At 37.3% G+C, this 18733-nt stretch overlaps 1 long non-coding RNA gene across 9 annotated transcripts in view; it reads right to left on the reverse strand.

The window, feature by feature from the left end:
* LOC112980283 (uncharacterized) overlaps positions 1-18733 on the reverse strand; it is a 490482-nt gene that overhangs the window by 463151 nt on the left and 8598 nt on the right. For 8 of the 9 annotated variants that reach the window (XR_010385782.1, XR_010385783.1, XR_010385781.1 and 5 more), the window contains exons 2-3: positions 15840-15897; positions 203-4074 (exon numbers count right to left, since the gene is read on the reverse strand). This is a non-coding gene — a long non-coding RNA (uncharacterized LOC112980283). The remainder of the gene's footprint in view (positions 1-202; positions 4075-15839; positions 15898-18733) is intronic. The other variant, XR_010385785.1, reaches the window with a different exon arrangement.

An 18733-nucleotide genomic window follows, 5' to 3' on the forward strand; every position in this document is an offset into this window, starting at 1 on the left:
TCTGTCTTTTAGTTCTTAAAACTGCCCCTTGAGGTAGGGCAGAGACAGCAACATCCCATCATGCTCTGGAACTGACTACAGCAGAGCAAGCTGTCATCAACAGCCTCCAAAGTCACAGCAGGTAAAGAGCTACAGAGCCCATTGCACAAGTAACTGCTAGGTCATTCACATGTGACTTGTCAAAGCCTAACAAATCACATACCTTGAACCCTTTCAGTCTTCCTGCACTTTCCAAAAAATACACCTTTTTGCCAACCTCTTCTAAAATCCTGAGTAATTTCCATTTTTCTGTCAATGAAAGGAAAGAAATAGGTAAAGAGGAGGCCAACAACATACAAGTTTCAATTCAGAGGATGCCATCCAAAAGCCCAGAAATGCTCTGCGTTCATTCATCATTGACTATCTAGTAGCTGAAAAATTATAAATCATTATAAATTCATGTTTTAGAAATAGGTAGTCAGAAAGGTTAAATAATGTTTGGTTAAAATGCTACGAGCTTCAAACTGTATTATCTAAAGAGTTAAAAACGTACTTGTGGTTATTACAAGTAGGCAACTGACTACTGCACAGCTTCTTTATCTACTTGGTGCTAAGGCCAAATATATAGTTTTCCTCCATCTTTTCACAGAAAAACAAATAGACATCTCAACTTCAAAAGTAGAACAGATGGAAATATCCCAATTTACAGAGTTTGCTTAGATTTTACAGGTGTGTTGGGGTTTTGTTTTCAAACTTTTTATTACCTGTTTAGATAGAAATCAATTTTTACTAACTTTTATACCAAGTAAGCTGTTCAAAGACTGAAGAAATTCCAGATATCTGGGACATGTTGCATCTTCCCTTTCTCTTCTCTCCACTAAGATTCTGATCTGATCTATTTATCTTTGCTTGTGAGTGGAAAGAAGTGCCCACTGAGTCACAGAGACATCAAAGTAGTCTCCAGATTTTTAGATAAAGGACTGAGATGATGCTGTCTAAAAGAATTTAGTAAGGAACACCTGGCAGAAGAGTAACACTTAAAGAATAAATAGAATAACGCAAAGGGATATATTACCATTACCTCAGCCTCAGGTAGAACAACAGAGTAAGAAAAAATCTCCAAAAAATTAAAAGCCAACAGCTAGTCAACATTTCTTTCTTAGGACTCACTGAAAAATAAATTTGACTTTGAGTGGAAATTTTGTTTTGTTCATTGTTGCTTCCAAGAGGATTAAAACTTAGACAAAGATACTGGTGATTGAAAACAGTTTAATTCACATATGGCATATGTTTTAAGACCTATAGAGTATCTGGATGAAAAATATTGTAAAAAAAAAGTTTACTTAGCAAACGGAATCTTTTAACAATGGAGTCAGAGCTAACAAAATCCGTAGGTAAACTGCTCTACATACAGCAATTAGTGTACTAAAAGTGATCCAAAAAACCAAGTACAAAACCAATACGAGTAAGAGTTGCAGGTAACAAAAAGTAGAATAAAATAAAAAATGACAGGGAAGTGTCACTGCAATGTGTTGCACATTACATCAGGTAAGTTATAATTATGCAAATAGTGCACCCATTTGCTCCACAATAAATGTAATGTATCCCTTTTTCTTGAAACTACCATGAAATACTTAAGTTACAATGCAGTAATAATACACATAGACCATTACTATCCAGTACTTGATGTTCAATAACTTAGTTTCCAAATCCTTGAGTGACTGTTGTTTTACCAATACAAAGACTGCAGCGAAGTCCTACGTTATGCATATAGGAGGAAAAGACATAGCCAGAATGCAGGAGCAAAGAGACATCTGGTTACATCAAGAATCTGGTTAAACACAAATCCCAATATAACATATCTAAGGAAGTTAGCAAGCTTTAGATGCCAGAGCAATACCAAGGAAAGTTCTGGTGCTATATGTGTGATGGCTGGGATGGTTAGGTATAAGAAGAATTCTTAAAATGAGAATTAGAATGAAACGGGCTTCCAGCTGTAGTGAATCTATCACCAGCTGACAAAGATCTTGCCTCCTCACACAGTTTTTATCAATGCTTTACAGCAAAGAAAGGTTCCCGTAATTGTTCTCAGTCTCTCTCTAGTCGTACAAATACACACAAACAGAGGTCACACATTATACATAAATAATAACACCCCCTTTTCTGTGCCGTTCTGTATCCACTCTTTCCCTTGGCATAAAACCACAGACTTACTGGAGAAGCAACCCTGTCCATGCAAAAGCTATGTCAATGGTGCATCAGAGAGCTGAAAGTGCAAAATATCCATGCAAAAATTGATAAATAACAGCTTCAGCCTGTTTGTGAAAAGTAAATGATATTTCTTTACAGATATATGTGCTCATCAATAACCAAAAGTTTTTTCTTAAAGGAACTGATATAGGACCTTTTCTGGATCCACTTCTTTTTCCTCTAGAAAACACATGTAAGAAGTGATCCATTAGACACATACGACGACAGAATACACATATTTTAACTAAGCATTTAAAGAAGTGGCAAACATTCACATGTAACTTTTGGTTGTAGCCTGAGAAATTCCTATTCTAAAAGGAGTAGGAAGCCCACTGATATGTTTTGCCTCTTTTATTAGAGGATTATCCTGGCATCCCGGACTTGTAGAGAGACGGCTGCCTGCAAAAACTTTCAGTAAGTGCCTTTCAAACAGAACAGCCACAACTGTAACAATAAGAATTTAAAACATACACAAGAAAAATCTGCCAGCTTCTTAAATCTTTGCTGATAGCTGCTATGCTGACAAAAACAAACTTCTGATTGCTATTTAATACAGTCAATATATGCAATAGGTGACTAATGGTTAAAATAGCTGATGTGAGTGTTTCCTGTACCACAAATCCATGCTAATGAACTGAGAACAATACCTGAGCATATTTTAAAGAAGAGGTGGATTTCAAAAAAATCATATCACTCATATGATATTTAAAAGTACATGTTTACTTTTTCCATAACACAGACATATTTAAAAAGAGACTGAAGGGTAAAGATGCTTTTGACAAAGTACTGTTTTGTAATGCAAATGAATGCAGTACCGAGAATTGTATTTAACTTTTTAAAGTAAAATGGTCTCTTCAAGGAAAAAAAAAAAAAGGCATATGCTATTATGTGTAAATTCATTTTCTAGCCATCAGCAAACATCGAACTATATTTAATTCACCTCCCATTCCCCTTACTTCAGTGGAAACTGAATGAAGTACTAGTATAAAACAGTTCAGTCAGCATCACTCAGCACATCCTTTTCCACACAGGAACATTTTAAATTATCCCAGAGCCATAACTGAAAAGGGTGGGGAAAAAACTGCTCTGAGTTACCTACAAAAATATAGAACAGTATTTCCACTTACGTCTCAGTTATGAGACACAACTGCTTATACTGTCCACTCTCGCCGTTACATTTCTTCCATAAAGCTTTGTGGAATTACAAAAGTTAAACTGAAATAAATAAATAAGAATTCTGCCTCTAATCTTCATTTTCATTAAATGAGATACCTCAGCTTCTTGGGCTGGATTTTTCCCCCATGAATGTTTACTTCTGCAAAATAACTACTTAAAGAAAGCCGAGTATTAAACAGAGGACCATACAGCTATCTTCAAAGTCTTGAAAAGCATTATAAAGCATTCACACTTTAATGTGTGCTGTGGAATCTTTGCCAGTAGAAGTTAAGAGGGCAGTAAGAAATTTTTTGCAGTACAGTTTGAAGTACCCAGCGTTTAAGAGGGTTTAGGATTGCAGAAAGGTGAAATTAGTGGCCTGACTGTACATGTAGGTTGATGGACATGATAATTTTCAATGTACTATACACATGGCTAATAAGCATATACAGAAATAAAATCTCACTTAAACTGTTGAGAATTATACAGACTTGTTTATCAAGGATTACCAAAAGAAGATTTCAAACAACCTGCTATGGCCTTTTGCGTTTGCACTGCAGCAGCGCACACAGAGCAAGCTCTCACTGAGCCATCAAACCTGTATGGCAGAGACACAGGCACTCAGGACTGAAGACTCATCTACACCACCGTATGCAGTCTACTGGCAAGACACACACGTTTGGCCCAGATCTGAAATTTAGAAAAAGGTAGAGCTTTCATTAATAACAGCATTTTTTCACCTGAAAAAAAATACTGTGTGCCAATTAATTAGTATTAGGCTTTGTTATTAGCATTTTTGATTATAGCTGCATGCTAAGAGGTTTAACCACCTTTGGGATCCAAGACAGCATCCTTGTAGAGCACTGTTTGGCTACATCCGCTTGACTGTCGATAGCCAGCAGGTCTCAAAAAAACCCACAGCACGCTACCTTAGAGATTCCCAAAATCGATTGACAAGTCATATTTTTGTTACTCTTTCAAGTCTCCAGCCAGACTTCCTACTTTTGCTACAGCAGACGAGTCACTGGTCAGTTCTACTAACTGGTTCAAAGCTGGTACAGATCATTTAAAATGACTTCAGACAGATAACTTCACAACCTTTTTATCATTTCTATAACCCCACAATGGTGCACCTGCATTTCTGTGACATAGTGCCCTGGAGATAGGGAATGCAATGGAGACCTTGCTCAAAATTTTGACTCTGCTTTGGAGTCAGAGACACAAACTGCACCAGTACAAGAGCTTTACTAGAGATTAAGAATTATCTTCCTGCTTTTCAGAAGCCCTCTTACCATTTATCATATACATGATGAAAACCCATGAGTGTACACGTCTCCTATTCCCATTTTCTCAAATATTTGCCAAAGTGAAAATCCTTTACTTCACAAAGTGAATCTGTTTTCACCACAACCCACAGATGCTTTCCTTGTATCTTCCCAAGAGTTGCAAATGTTTTAAAATACCTAAAATAAGATTTAGCTTGTAACAATTAGGGAAATAACCACAATGTTTCCTTTGTCCCATCGCCTCACCTTCCTTCTCCACCCCAAAATTAGACATGTGATGCCCTCCTTTTATACCCACAGCTTTTTCCTAACTTCCAAACCAAAAACATTGGTACAGAATGTCTTCCAGTTAGCTTTTCTGCATCTGGATTTAAGAATTCAGCAGCTGCACTGCCAGTGCCCCACGACAATTATGTTTGAATGTTCTGACTGAAGCCTGACTCTCTTCAAAACTCCGTGTTCTCCAAAAGTGTCTCAGTGGAGACTTGTTCCCTCCCCCCCCCCCCGAAAATATTTAATGTCAAATATGTCAGTTATAAATGAGTAATTGTCAATTTTACTGCAACTTCACTCTCCTAAATGAGTATGACAGGATCCTGTCCATTTCATGAAAGAACACTTTGATGAAGTTCTATAGCATGTGAAAATGAAAGCTCATCCACTACAAACTTTCAGTCATCAGATAACAGGAACAACTGGTCTTGCTATCATTTAATAACTCTTTAAGAGAGATGTAATTTGAAGCTATTATCCAACTCATTTTGTTTGTCACGCAACGTGGAAGATCTGCATAAGAAATGCAACGACTAGGGAAACAATAAGGAATCCTAAAAAAATGTTACAAACACTTATCCAATTTAATCATGTTATGTTTTTGTAAAAATAGTATATATTAACCAGATTGAAATTAGGAAATTCTATTAAAAAAAAAGGAAAATAATCAATTCAAATACTAGCATCCACACCAATTTCAATTCATCTACTTTAGCAGCCCAACTGCAAGACATGCACTCAAACACATTCAAACATCACCTTTCCAAAAGAAAGGCAGGGAAAGCATAGCCCTAAGCCCAGCAAAGCTTGGTATTTATATTAAAGCAGGACTTCTGGCAGGAGAAGCCACAAAGCCCTACAAGGGGCAAGCAGCAAGGGGTAAGGAGCTGGAGAGGTGCAACAAGGAACGGAGCCTGCAAACACAAGGATGAACTTCAACATGCAAGAATGGTCTTTTGGGTTCTGAACAGAGTGCCCCAGCCTCAGGCTGCCAGTGCTACCCCAAAAGCCCAGCGAAGTTAAAGAGAATTTTGCTTAAAAACTACAAGATATACTACAACTATGCCACCTTGCAGGCAACAGCCAACACTGGGAAAACAAAAAAGAAAATTCAGCTTAGCTCTCAGGTTGTCCTCTCTTTTCCACTCTACTCAAATACAACACTAACCTGTCCTCTCCTAGCATCATCTGTAAATAAGGAAATTGAAGAACAGTTCTAGAACTGAATACACACAACACAACAGTAAATTCTACTGCACTAACAGCAGTCAACTACTTCACCGCTCAGAGAACGTCCACTGAAGACCCAGAACAGAATTGGATCTACTCCTGTTTTACAATCCAAATTCTAACATTTTTACATAACCCCTTTATCCTAATAACCAAAAAACTCCTCTCCTTATGAAACTCAAACATTCCCCCCCAAATGTCCTTTTATTTCTAGTACACATTAAGTTTCACAAGATGTTACACACTATTTTTTAAGAAATAGAAATTTAGCAAAACAAGCAGTATTAGAAATAATTAGTTTATTCAGGTATTAAGTTCACCCAACCTCCCTCGTCATAGCACAGAACAAAGCCATCATTGTCCTTCAAAAGTTGACAGTTTACTACTTCATGCAAAATGAAGAAGTAACTTTACCCTTTTCTGTGTAACAGCCTGTCTTTTGCTCTCCTTAATGTTTAGATTAATAAGAACCCATTCCCAGGCACGAAGACATGATTAATGCAGTGGGGATTAGCTTTGTTTTTAACTAGATGTTTAAAAACTATCCTCTCCACTGTGAAATCAGAGAAACAGATACAACTGGAGAACATTTCATGTATTCAATTTTACATTTACAAAATGAACAACTTTATATCCTAATCTTTGCATCAAAAAAATCAGTATTTCTAATGATAAGAGAACATAAAAGTACATGGAAAAGAGCCAAAATCTATTTCACTCAGCTTCTGACTGCCCAGCGGAAGAAATATATTCTGATTTACAATAGGCACAGAGGGCAAAAAGAAAGTGTAATTCTTAACTCTTTTACTAGGGATGAATACTCAGAGTACATCTAGGTGATCCCTGAAGGGCCACACCAGGACAGAAAGCCAAGTCTGTATTTCCATGAAAATCACATGCTAAAGCAAGCTCATTTTGAAAATCCTACCCAGCTTATAGAAATACACCTGTCTCTAACGGGAAGGAGAAAAAAGAAAAAAAGATTAAGTGAAGTGAAGTGTTCACCCTGCCAATAACCATCACCTATTAAAGGCAACACCTCATACATACCCTGAATCAATCATGTTGCTCACAGAGCTTTTATTTACTACAAAGTTAAATTCTTATAGATGTTTAAAAGCACAATGGATCCCAACCTCTACATATAGAGAAAAATTACCAGCAGAGAATACTAATGAGTCTAAATTTCTTTCCAAGCATTTCCAAGGATTCAAATACATGATGAGTGTTGAGCAGCAGCCTGAACTCTGGTTAAAGCGAACGCTTTTTCCCCCTCCTTTCTATTTTGAGTGGATTAATCAGTGCCTCTTCCAATAGCTTCATTTCTGCCCATTACAGTAATTTCTCCCTTTTGTGAGCGCTCGAGCTTGTTTCTTAGCGCAAGCCAAGGAGGCAGCTCTCCGCCGAGGTCGGCGCCAAGGGTAGGTTTATGAGAGCGAACATGAATGCCATTGATCGCAGTGGGAAGGCTGGCGGGCACGACACGTCCGGTGCCAAAGCCAGGCCTCTAACGAGCGAGCAGTTCCGGTCGGGCAGGAAAGGCCTTAACCTCCCTCGGGGAATAATGAGCCAGGCAATGTTTGCAGCCCCCGGACGCGCCTCGGGGGAGAGGGAGGGCGCTGAGAGCAGCGCTCGGCGCGCTGCGCTGTCAGACACAGGTGACCGAACAGTGAACTGTGCGCTTGGCGCGGAGCGGCCCAACGCCGGGTGCGACCCGACGTCATCGGGCCTTTGTTTCCTCCTCTCTCCTCGAATTACCAAGCACAGTTCAATGGATCATATTGTTTGGTACCACCATTTAAAACAAAGCAAGAGATCTGCTGAAATAGAGATATTGTTTGAAAACTGTACCTTCAAACCTCAGTGATTGTTTTTATTCAAAGGAAACACTTGCTGACATAACTGAACACCATAAAACTAATCTTAGCAGAATAATGATGAAAAACATCGCTAGCAAAAGCAGCGATGGTTCAGCTAGCAAGAATGGTTCAGCATTATGTTTTAGATATTTCAAAACTGTCATTAAATAAAGTCACTTTTTTATGTATAATAGTTTCTAAATAAAGAACAAACCTAAATATCAAGCTCTTTAATAGTAAGGATTAATAGTACTAGAGTTTTGTACTAGTACAAAAACTCAAAGGCAAGGGCTTTTATACATGTGTGTGTGTGTGATCTGTATCGGATATCTTTGTAAGATACATGCATAGCTTTATTTTTTTAAATCACATTGCCACTTTAGAGTTCTGACAAGCCCTGAAATCTGGGAAAGCAGAGTTCAGCTGCCCAGAGTGGCTCATTTAAAAGCTTATTTATAATTAGTTGAAATAAAGTAGCTTAAATGTCTTAAAAGCTTATAGCATCAAAAAACTGATAACTGAACCTAAATCAAGCAGTGATACATTATTAACAGCAAACATTATCAGATGCGCAAAGCCACTGTAGAAAAAAGCAGGATATTGCATGTGCATTCTACACAATACTGTCAAATACGTATTAACAAATTGCTGATGTACAAAAATTCTTCCTTTCCTGCTAAAAGCTTTCAGAAGTTAGAACATTAAAAATAAACTAGCATCTACAAGGTTACACCCTTCTGATACGACTTCTTGTGCATGACGTTATTGGCATCATTACTAATAATGTTACTGTATTCAGTAATGTCCAATTCTCAAATACTTTTTCAAAAGCAACTCAATTTAAATTCTAGAAATGAAATATCAGAAGTATAAAAAAACTAAAAAAAGATTAATGTAAGATTATATTATCCTGATTCCAAAATAGCAGTAATCTTTTCAATGGGACAACACATCTGGTCCTTACAATGTTTGTTTCATTTTCAATGCCAAGCTAATGTGAATTTTAACTATTTGCTTTTCCTAAGTATTTCTCAGTCTTGAGGAGGTATGAGAGAATTATTTATGAAAAAACAAATATCATTCCAAACTGTCTTCTTACTGCCAACAGCTTTCAATCTTTTGTTTAAAAGTAATTACTTTAATTAGCTTAGAAGTATATTATATTTCTTTTATCAGCAATATCATTAAAAATGTCTTCTAAAACAATTAAAAAAAAAAGAAACTGTATCAGGAGAGAGTGATACTTAGTTTTACATTTAAAAAACTCTACCATAGTTGAAATAGCACATGGAGTTTCTGTGAAAATAATGCCACATAAGCCACAGTAGCATGACTGCATTTGAGCACAAAAAAGCTTATAATACGCTCTCCCTTCCTTTCTTCCAAATCCAGAGAGTGGAACTAAGAATATAACTTAAAATAGATAAACAAATCCTAGAAATACCTTTCCCAGAAACCTTATTACACTGAGGAAATGTAATTTTGTAATTCTATTAAAAAAAAAAAAAAGGAAAATAATCAATTCAAACACTAGCATCCACACCAATTTCAATTCATCTACTTTAGCAGCCCAACTGCAAGACATGCACTCAAACACATTCAAACATCACCTTTCCAAAAGAAAGGCAGGGAAAGCATAGCCCTAAGCCCAGCAAAGCTTGGTATTTATATTAAAGCAGGACTTCTGGCAGGAGAAGCCACAAAGCCCTACAAGGGGCAAGCAGCAAGGGGTAAGGAGCTGGAGAGGTGCAACAAGGAACGGAGCCTGCAAACACAAGGATGAACTTCAACATGCAAGAATGGTCTTTTGGGTTCTGAACAGAGTGCCCCAGCCTCAGGCTGCCAGTGCTACCCCAAAAGCCCAGCGAAGTTAAAGAGAATTTTGCTTAAAAACTACAAGATATACTACAACTATGCCACCTTGCAGGCAACAGCCAACACTGGGAAAACAAAAAAGAAAATTCAGCTTAGCTCTCAGGTTGTCCTCTCTTTCCCACTCTACTCAAATACAACACTAACCTGTCCTCTCCTAGCATCATCTGTAAGAATCTGCACTTTGACGAGAATAAGAATTTTAGTAGCAAGAAAGTTATAGTACATAGAAAACGTTTCATCTATTAGCAAACAGAAGTAATTGCACTAGCAATGAATGTAAACATTGGATACATATGACTGCAATTTGTTGTCCAAAATCCCATTTAATTGCTTCCTCATATTCTTCTATCCTATTGCCACTCATTCTCTTTTGTCCATAAATATTTGGGAAGCTCTAGAGATTTGAAGGAAAGGGAAGAAAGTTAGAGTTCTAAAATGCAATGTGAAACAGCAGTAGTGATCTGCAACAGGAATGCTTTAGATAACTTGCGACTCTAACAACAGAGCCTTAAAAAAAAAAAATTGCAAGTAGAATCACCTACAAGCAAGTTCTATTCTAACTGATATCTTAGTTTGCATTGCTATTAAAAGGGATTTTATATTATTAATTTTATTATTGCTCCCAGTGAGGAAAGTCTGAAGAACTATGCAAACTAAAGTTGCGTTTGTTCATATCAAGGAACACAGGTGTCTTACTTGTCAGGCAGAGAAACACATTTACTAGAGAAAACAACAGCAAAAAGTCTGTGAAGTAGTTACTGTGTCTGACCTATTTGACCTACATAAAAATTAACTCAACAGTCTTAAATGAAGCACATTACACATGTCTTTAGAAATACTGTCATATTTTTGGCCAGGGCACCAAATGCTATGAACTGGACTGTTTTAGGCCACATTCAACCACAAGGCGAACTGAGAGGCAACAACACATTCCCACGTCACCCCAAAATGGGCACCAGTGCCCTGTGCACCAGCCCTCTGCAAATGTTTATCCAGTCCAGATGGTGGAAAACTTGGGCTGCTGACTTCAGAAGTAAAAGTCAGGAGAAAAGCATCGTAGCTGCCCCAGCCCCCAAGCAAGCCCAAGCACAGAGACTTCCGCATGCGCTCAGTCCTTCGAGGCCAAGGGAATGGAGCTAGGAGGAGGGATGAGAGGAGGACCATGACCAACGTATCTGAGTTACAGTGCCTTCCTTAACTATTTATTTACAGCTGTGAGAAGGAGGTATCTAAAAATTGTAATTTAGCCCTGGTTGCCCAGACAGACGTACACTTAAAATAGTCTTTACAGTTACTATGAACTCAGGCTTTCAAAGGTTTTTTGGCTACTTGGCTTTTAAAAAGCTGCCTCCTAAGTCCATAAAAGCAATACTCAAGAAACACAGCATTGAAAGCAATTCTTTATCGCCTTCAAAAAGTCATATTTTCCTATTCGTGCTCCTATCCTCTTTCAGAGGAAAGTGAAGCATTGCCCTCTAGAGGAAATATATTATTCACTGGAAGAGTGTTACAGCAAAATTAGTTTTAGGAATTATTCCCCAAATCCCCTTTCATCTTCAGTTGATCACTATGAAAAATACAAGATTAATCATTCAAGATCCTTCCCAAGTTCACCCCTGCCCAAAAAAGAAGTAAAAACATACTAATGAATTTTCTTGCTACCAGAAAATGCTATTGTTTTCATGTATGCCATACCGTTTTATTCACATTGGTTTTACAGAATGTTTAGAAGGGCTTTAACACATTTATCATATTAGTCACATACAAGGAAATTTGGAGGTCCCTGTTCAGAAGGATGGGGGAGGAGGGAACTGCGCTTGAGAACTCCACAGAGCCACAGGTGTCTTTCCAGTCTGGGAAGGCATTCAGGCAAAGGAGAAATACCCAGTACAGCAATGCTTCATTGCAGTAATGCTTTCAAAGAATTAACACAGGTCTTGAATTAAGATTAAAAATCCTCTGTCCAAACAAAGGACTGTCAGAAATAGAAGGAAGCAACACATTACTTCCTAAAAAGCAATTAAAAAAAAAAAAGACTAAGGGTAGCCTTTTCTGTTTTTTAAAGAGAAATCATCACTTACTCTAGAGAGTTTTGATGATTACATCCAGTGACTGCAATTGCTGCTGCAACTGATCTATTGCTCCTGTCTGCTTAGGTGCCTACTTGTCTCCAACAGTGCTCTTCTGCACAGAATATGGGACATATTTTTTCCCCTTTTATCTTTTTCAGCCTAAGGACCTCAAGTCCCTGTGCTACTAAGGCACAAGATTATAAATGTTCTTGTAGTGCACTGCAAGAGAGATCGTATAAGGAAAAGAAAGCATCCTCCAGGCTCCATATTACATACTCATTAGTGAAAACTACCTTGATCTCCTATACAGATACAGAAAAAACATAAATACATATGTGACCATGCATGCATGTGACCATGACAGGGAGAAGATGGGTGAGAAAATGGCCATGTCAGCAAGGCTAGTTAAGCTACTCTAATATGTGTATATTAAAAAACTCTCCCATGTAAAGGAAGGAAAACAAATCTATTTCAAAACCAGCTGCATTTCAACTTCAGAACTATATAAAAGACTAAAAGTCAGAACAATCAAGCAGCACTAAATTCTACAACTTTTCTCAGTTTGGTGGCAGATACCACTACAGACCAGTCCCAGCACTGAATCGCATAAGTTTACTCCCCTTGCCAATAAGTCCTCTGACAAGTGTAACAGACACTGTACAGGCTGAAAAAAGAACAAAAAACCCACCAACAACAAAAAACAAAAACCCACCATGATCCTATGCTTAAAGATAAAAAAGATGAGGAAATGCACAGGTCAGTTCACAGAGATGTAGCTACTATAACCAACAACCACTTTGGTTTAACCAAGTTTATATGCATATTATCAGGACTGATAGCATACTTGTTTGCAGAATCAATGCTGCTGAGAATTAATTATCCTATCATTCCTTGGAAACGTCTCCACTAAAGAGCACATAAGTGTCTTGGGGGTGCAGCTGTATCTTCTACTCAAGCTTATCTGTTCAATAGGTAAATGGCAAATAACTTGCAAGAACTAATTTGTTTGGATATAATTTTCGTTTCTCTTTCAAGAAAGCGAGGACAAAACATATTTGGCACAAACTGTAACATGCTCTGTTCATCTAAGGAAGAAAAAATACAACACACCTGAATTTAGGAAGAGAGTCACCTACTAATTCACAGTGCAAATCTGATTCAGGAATCTGTTTTATAGAGATTCATATCACCTTCCATTATGGCTGAAGGACTACAAATTATATAATGGAAAATTTGACCATTCTTAGGAGTGTTTCCATCAGATAACTGCTGCAATTCAAAGCTTATTAGGTAAGGCGCCTCTCCCTTAAGTTTAAAAAAAAAGAATGCCAAAAAATTGGCAAGTGTTTAAGATGAAGTTCAGGAATATCTCGAGCACTCAGGTTCCACTATTTTATGCTCCAAGGATTCTGAAAGCTTTTTTCTTCCCCCTTAAATTACCTCAGCAGCAAGGTAAATATTTATTGGCTGAATTGTCAAGGTTGAAATGCTGTTATGGACATTTCTCTAAATGAAAGCTCATTACCTTTGCAGGTATACATATCTGCGGGTAGCTGTACACTTCTGATTAAACTGTTAGCTATGCTAAATAAACTTAACTAAATTGTGGCATTTATTTACCATGTAGCTCCCATTTGATTAATGTGAGCCCTATGTGCATGCAACCAAATCCAAATACTTTATCAGAGAATGTGAAAATGCTCAGATACTATTTTGCTCAAATACAGAATAACAAACGAATAAATGCATTGAACTATTACAAATTAGTTTCATTTTTTATGTATACTACTTTTAATAACAAAACTAAAAAACCCCTTTGGTGTAAAAAGCAAGTTTCACACTTCACATCCACCTGAACACAATTTTTCTCGAGTTCTTTACCAGTGCAATTCAGCTTGAAAACAGGACAGTTCACTGAACATTAATATGCTGAGATAAAAATAGGTTTCTGCATTTAGTTAACATTCTTTAACTTATGATCATATAAGAAGAAAATCCTTCCATATTTCATCAGAGGAATGCTCCTGAACTTCTACAACCATGCTTTTTTCCTTAAAATACTAGATTAAGGTTCAGTATTATGTCATTCATAAAAATTTGCATAAAAATACTCTCCATTTAAGCTCTTGAACGTATCTTTTCCCATAAAGGGTGTATGCTACAGATCATTATTTATTACATTTCATTACAGTTTTTTTTATACATTGAAATATGTATTTTAATTGCAGACAAACATGAATATATTATCCCTGCACTATATTTTGCTTTTGATACAAAATGAAGGTTCCTATTTTTGCCTAATGACACACCAAGGAAAAGAGTACACAGAGCAGGTGTACAGATATAAGAGCATGCGGGTATAATACAGACATAGATCACCTTGCCTTTCCTTCCTAAAGTAGATTGCACAAAAATTAATACTGGTGCTGCACCAAGGTATCCAGCTGATATCCCGTGACTTACTCTGAGAGAAAATCATCATTAACAGTATAAAATAAAAATCTCAAAAACTAGCTAGTTAGCCTTAAATACACATGTAATAAGCCTGTCCTGTAAAACATAACCTTCCAATACTGAGCAATGAATAGCTTTATATAAAACAAGTTTGCTGTTCTAAAGAAGAGTCCTGAAGGGCTGCATGAATCCAAAAAACACTTATCTAACTGTCCAACTATAACCTTTAATGACAAAGTCATAACAGAACTCACCATTTTGAAAAACGTACTACCCTCTACTTACCAATATCAAGAAAAATTAATAAGAATCAATAAGCCACCAGCATCCACAGAAAAATTGTACATTTCCCTGTTGAAATAGTTATGTAACCCCTTTCTCTGTTTCAATATATTTTTTCTGGAGACATTACAAAACTGCCATTGATCTTAAACTCTTCAAGTCAGATGGAATACCTGAAAACAAATGAAAAGCTGCTTGAAGCAAAAACTTACAGGCAAATGACTTCCTGAGTTTTTACTGCCATATTGCTCCAGTTTCTTGGCCCCTCTCTAATACTATATACAATATGGTCAGACAACGTCAGCAGTTCATCAAAAGCCATCATCCATAGCACAGACTCAGAATTCTCTTTTTGCCTTAGGATACACTAAACATGGCAGTTTAGACTAATAACAGAAATCATGCTCTAAGGAGAAGAGTTCCTTGGACCAATGTGTAAAGGCAGCCAAACTGTATAAAGAATTTTGAATCTTTCATGAGCCCTGTGGTTAAACTAAATTCCCAGATTACAATAGTGACTGTTAGACAAAACTTGCACGTTGATAGTAAAAGTCATTCCATCCTTCTATGTTTAACTCCTACAGACACTAAGTAAAAAACAAAAAAACACACTTTACTGCCCAGTGATTGTAACTTTGTCAAGTGTGGTTAAAAATGTAACAGCATTTCAAAAAGGCACTGACATAGGAAGCACACCCTTCCAATAAGTGGACAGCATGCCAAATGTGCCAAAAAGGACAGACAAAGCAAATTGTTTCCAAATTGTTCTCACTGTAAAAAAGAACACTGTTAGTTAAGAATGTTGTATGAGAAGGTGATTAACCTCTTGACCATATGCTGCCACTAAAAGATTAGCTGGCAGCGGCCATCATCTCAGCTTGAGCACAGAATATGGCATGACAGAGGCATCTCTTTAATGCTACTGATAAAAAAAATCAAGTCCAAATGTTATCATCACAAATTAAATTCAGAGATCTCAGACAGTAAATATATTAGATGCCTCTGAAATAAGCCTCGCCAAGGGCTCCAGCTGAACTAGCAGTCAGCATCGGTCTCAAATCCTCACAGAAATAACTCCTCCTCAGCGCCACCCAAGAACCACAAGATATACTCTCCAAACTTACGGAAATGAGAACTACAGCTCCAAGCAGCTGCCATCATTACAGTCAGGGCAGAATTGACCTGGAACGAGAGAGCAGAGTAGGAGAGAGATCATCTGGAGGAGGCCAAGTAGATGGATATGAGAAAAACCAACTGGATATTGTGAATGGGAACTACATTCGTAACGTCAACTCATTCCCTCAAGCAGCCTGTCTCTGCAAGCGGGAAAACATAATAAACTCTGTGATAAACAGCTACTTAGTAACAAACAAAATTTGCTTTTAAACTCATCCTTGAGCAGCAGAGTTCTCAGTAGCTCTGTTTAGTCAGTTGAAAAGTGCCATCTCGCTGGAAATACAGTCTATTATGGTCCATTCAGAAGGAGTAGTAGGCTTGGGTCACGGTCACAGTAGAATCAACACCTTTGAACACATCTAGAGCCACAAAAGTATAGCCAAAGCTAAAGACAGGTTTGCAACAACGCAAGAAGCTCCAACTCTAGCACTAGCTTTATACCTAATTGGGGAAAAAGGCTTCTTTATTTTGCTGCCTTCTCCATTGCCCCACCACCCACAGAAGTGCAGCAGGAAGCAAGCCATATTATTTTCAGTCCCCAAAGTGATACTATCCTAATAGGAAGGGAAGGAGGAATAGCAAGAACTCTGAAACAAGGGTGGTTTGTTTCAGCGACTCCCTGCTACAAGTCGAAAGTTCGCTCTCGTTCTGCAGCCTCCCTGCCGCCACACAACAGGTTCAGAGACAGAGAACAAGCAGCAAAGAAACTCTGGAGTTGCTTCCACAATTCTGGAAATTTGTGAAAAGAAAAAAAGACATGCCATGGGTAGAGGCTCCAAAACTACTCAAAGAAATTAAGTAATTCCAGGCAAGACACAGTGGGGACCTAACTCAGCACAATGTGGACAGACCTAACTCAGCACAATGTGGACGGTACCACTTCAGTGTAACAAATACATTTAAAGACAGATGATTTGGTCTTTACTTTTTCCAATTTTGTGAAGACAACTGTCCCTTGATTTTTGAATCTTTAGGAACAGCAAAATTGCAGTTTTCTCATGAGCACACTATTCCTTACATTGTTTCAAACCACTGGGATTTCCCTCATTTAAGAGCAGAAAAAAGGAGAGGAAAAAGAGGTGTCCATCAGCCACCTGAGCCAAAACAGCATCCAGAAGTGGCATCAAGGTCACTTACAGAAGAATGGAAGAGCTAAGAGACAGGTCACCTATGTTAAACTAGGAAACGTGCATCTGTCACCACAGCACTTCTAGAAAGCACGCCTGATTTGATATTGTAAAAAAAAAAAAAAAAAAAAGATACAAATACAAATGCACTATAGTTGAATAAATCCCAAAATACATTTTAGTTTTTTTCTACACTGAGTTATGCATACATAATTTATGCCACTGTCTCAGACACCTGCTTGTTATAAATATACTTAACACTAAACTATTTTGAGTATTTTATTAAATCTGAAGGCTGTACTCAGCACACTTCCTTTCAGTGCTAGGATTAATACAAGAGTAGTTGGCCAGTCACAGAGCGCAGCAGAGCCAGGAAAAACATTCCCATATTTACATACTGCAGCACCAGAAAGTGTCTCATTTACACTGTGCCCAGAACCACAAAATTTATCAAATACATTTCCAGACTCTCCCAATCAAGTAAAGGCTGTATTTCCAAAGATATTTTGTTCAGTTCTGTGCTTCTTTCAATCATCACAAGCATACATACAGCTTTTACATTTTGAGAGCCAAACTCCTGGATTTTCCTGAGTTAGGAGGCAACTCCTGATCCACGCAGATCTGAAAACTGGGCCACAAATGATCCACTCCTCATTTAAAGAGCAGTCAATTTAAAAGGGGTAGTAAAACATAAAGCAGCAAGCTTGCCAGAGCAAAAAGCTTGCATGTTGTCCAAAAATCAAACACCTGCCTAGGAGAAATGCTTCCTCTCCCCGCTAACAACCAAGCCCTTATATCCTTACTTTGGATTTCCAATAGGATGAAAAAATTGAAGTACAGTAATAAAACAAGATGCTTAGGCATGGATTCATACAAATTTCATACACCTTCTGAAATTCATTTTTTAAAAATACATTGTTTTATACTTAGAATTTGATCAAAAGTTGCTATAAAATTTCTCTCTCTAATTTACAATTTCTTTAGTGAGACTATTGTATCATCTTTTTCATCTGATAGCATCATATTTTTAAGAAAAATCTGCATACTTGAGATAACATTAAATTTTCTATAAACTATTTCTTCAGTCTCAGGAACTTAATCTGGACTTTCATTCCAAATGGCGAAGCAAGCTACTTTTGAGAGGTATAAGTTCCACTATTATACTTTCCTTGCGTATTCATACTCCTATAGTGCTGCAGAATTAAAATTCACTTGGTCATATTTCAGATCAACCCAGAAGCTCTCAGCTATATAATGTATGACCATCTTAATAGTTGTTTGGGTTTTTTAAAATCAATTCAACTTTAAAAAAACTTAGACTAGGCGAGGTGCCCTACAGTACAGGAAATACTTAGGAACAGCAATATCCATGACAGGAGATAACTGTGTTCTTACTGCTGCAGTTGAAGAAGGAAGAGACTCCTGTAGAGTACCTGGCCAGTTCTGAAAAGTTTTGAGATAGAAGATGGATTTGTTAACATACAGAGTTATATTTGCTTAATTAAAATGTTATTATTATCAATTCACCTGAGAGCTCATGCTTCTCAGAAGAAGTTGCTTAAGGACTGACTTAAGCCAACTGTAATAAAACTGTCCACAACAGACTTCATATTAAAATAACAACTAAAAGCAAATGAGTATGACAATCACATACAAAGGGTTTAACAAGTTGCTGCTTCTCAGATCTTAATTATAACTCCTTACCTGACTGGGTG

Source organism: Dromaius novaehollandiae, chromosome W, assembly GCF_036370855.1.
Source record: "Dromaius novaehollandiae isolate bDroNov1 chromosome W, bDroNov1.hap1, whole genome shotgun sequence".
Classification (NCBI taxonomy): domain Eukaryota; kingdom Metazoa; phylum Chordata; class Aves; order Casuariiformes; family Dromaiidae; genus Dromaius; species Dromaius novaehollandiae.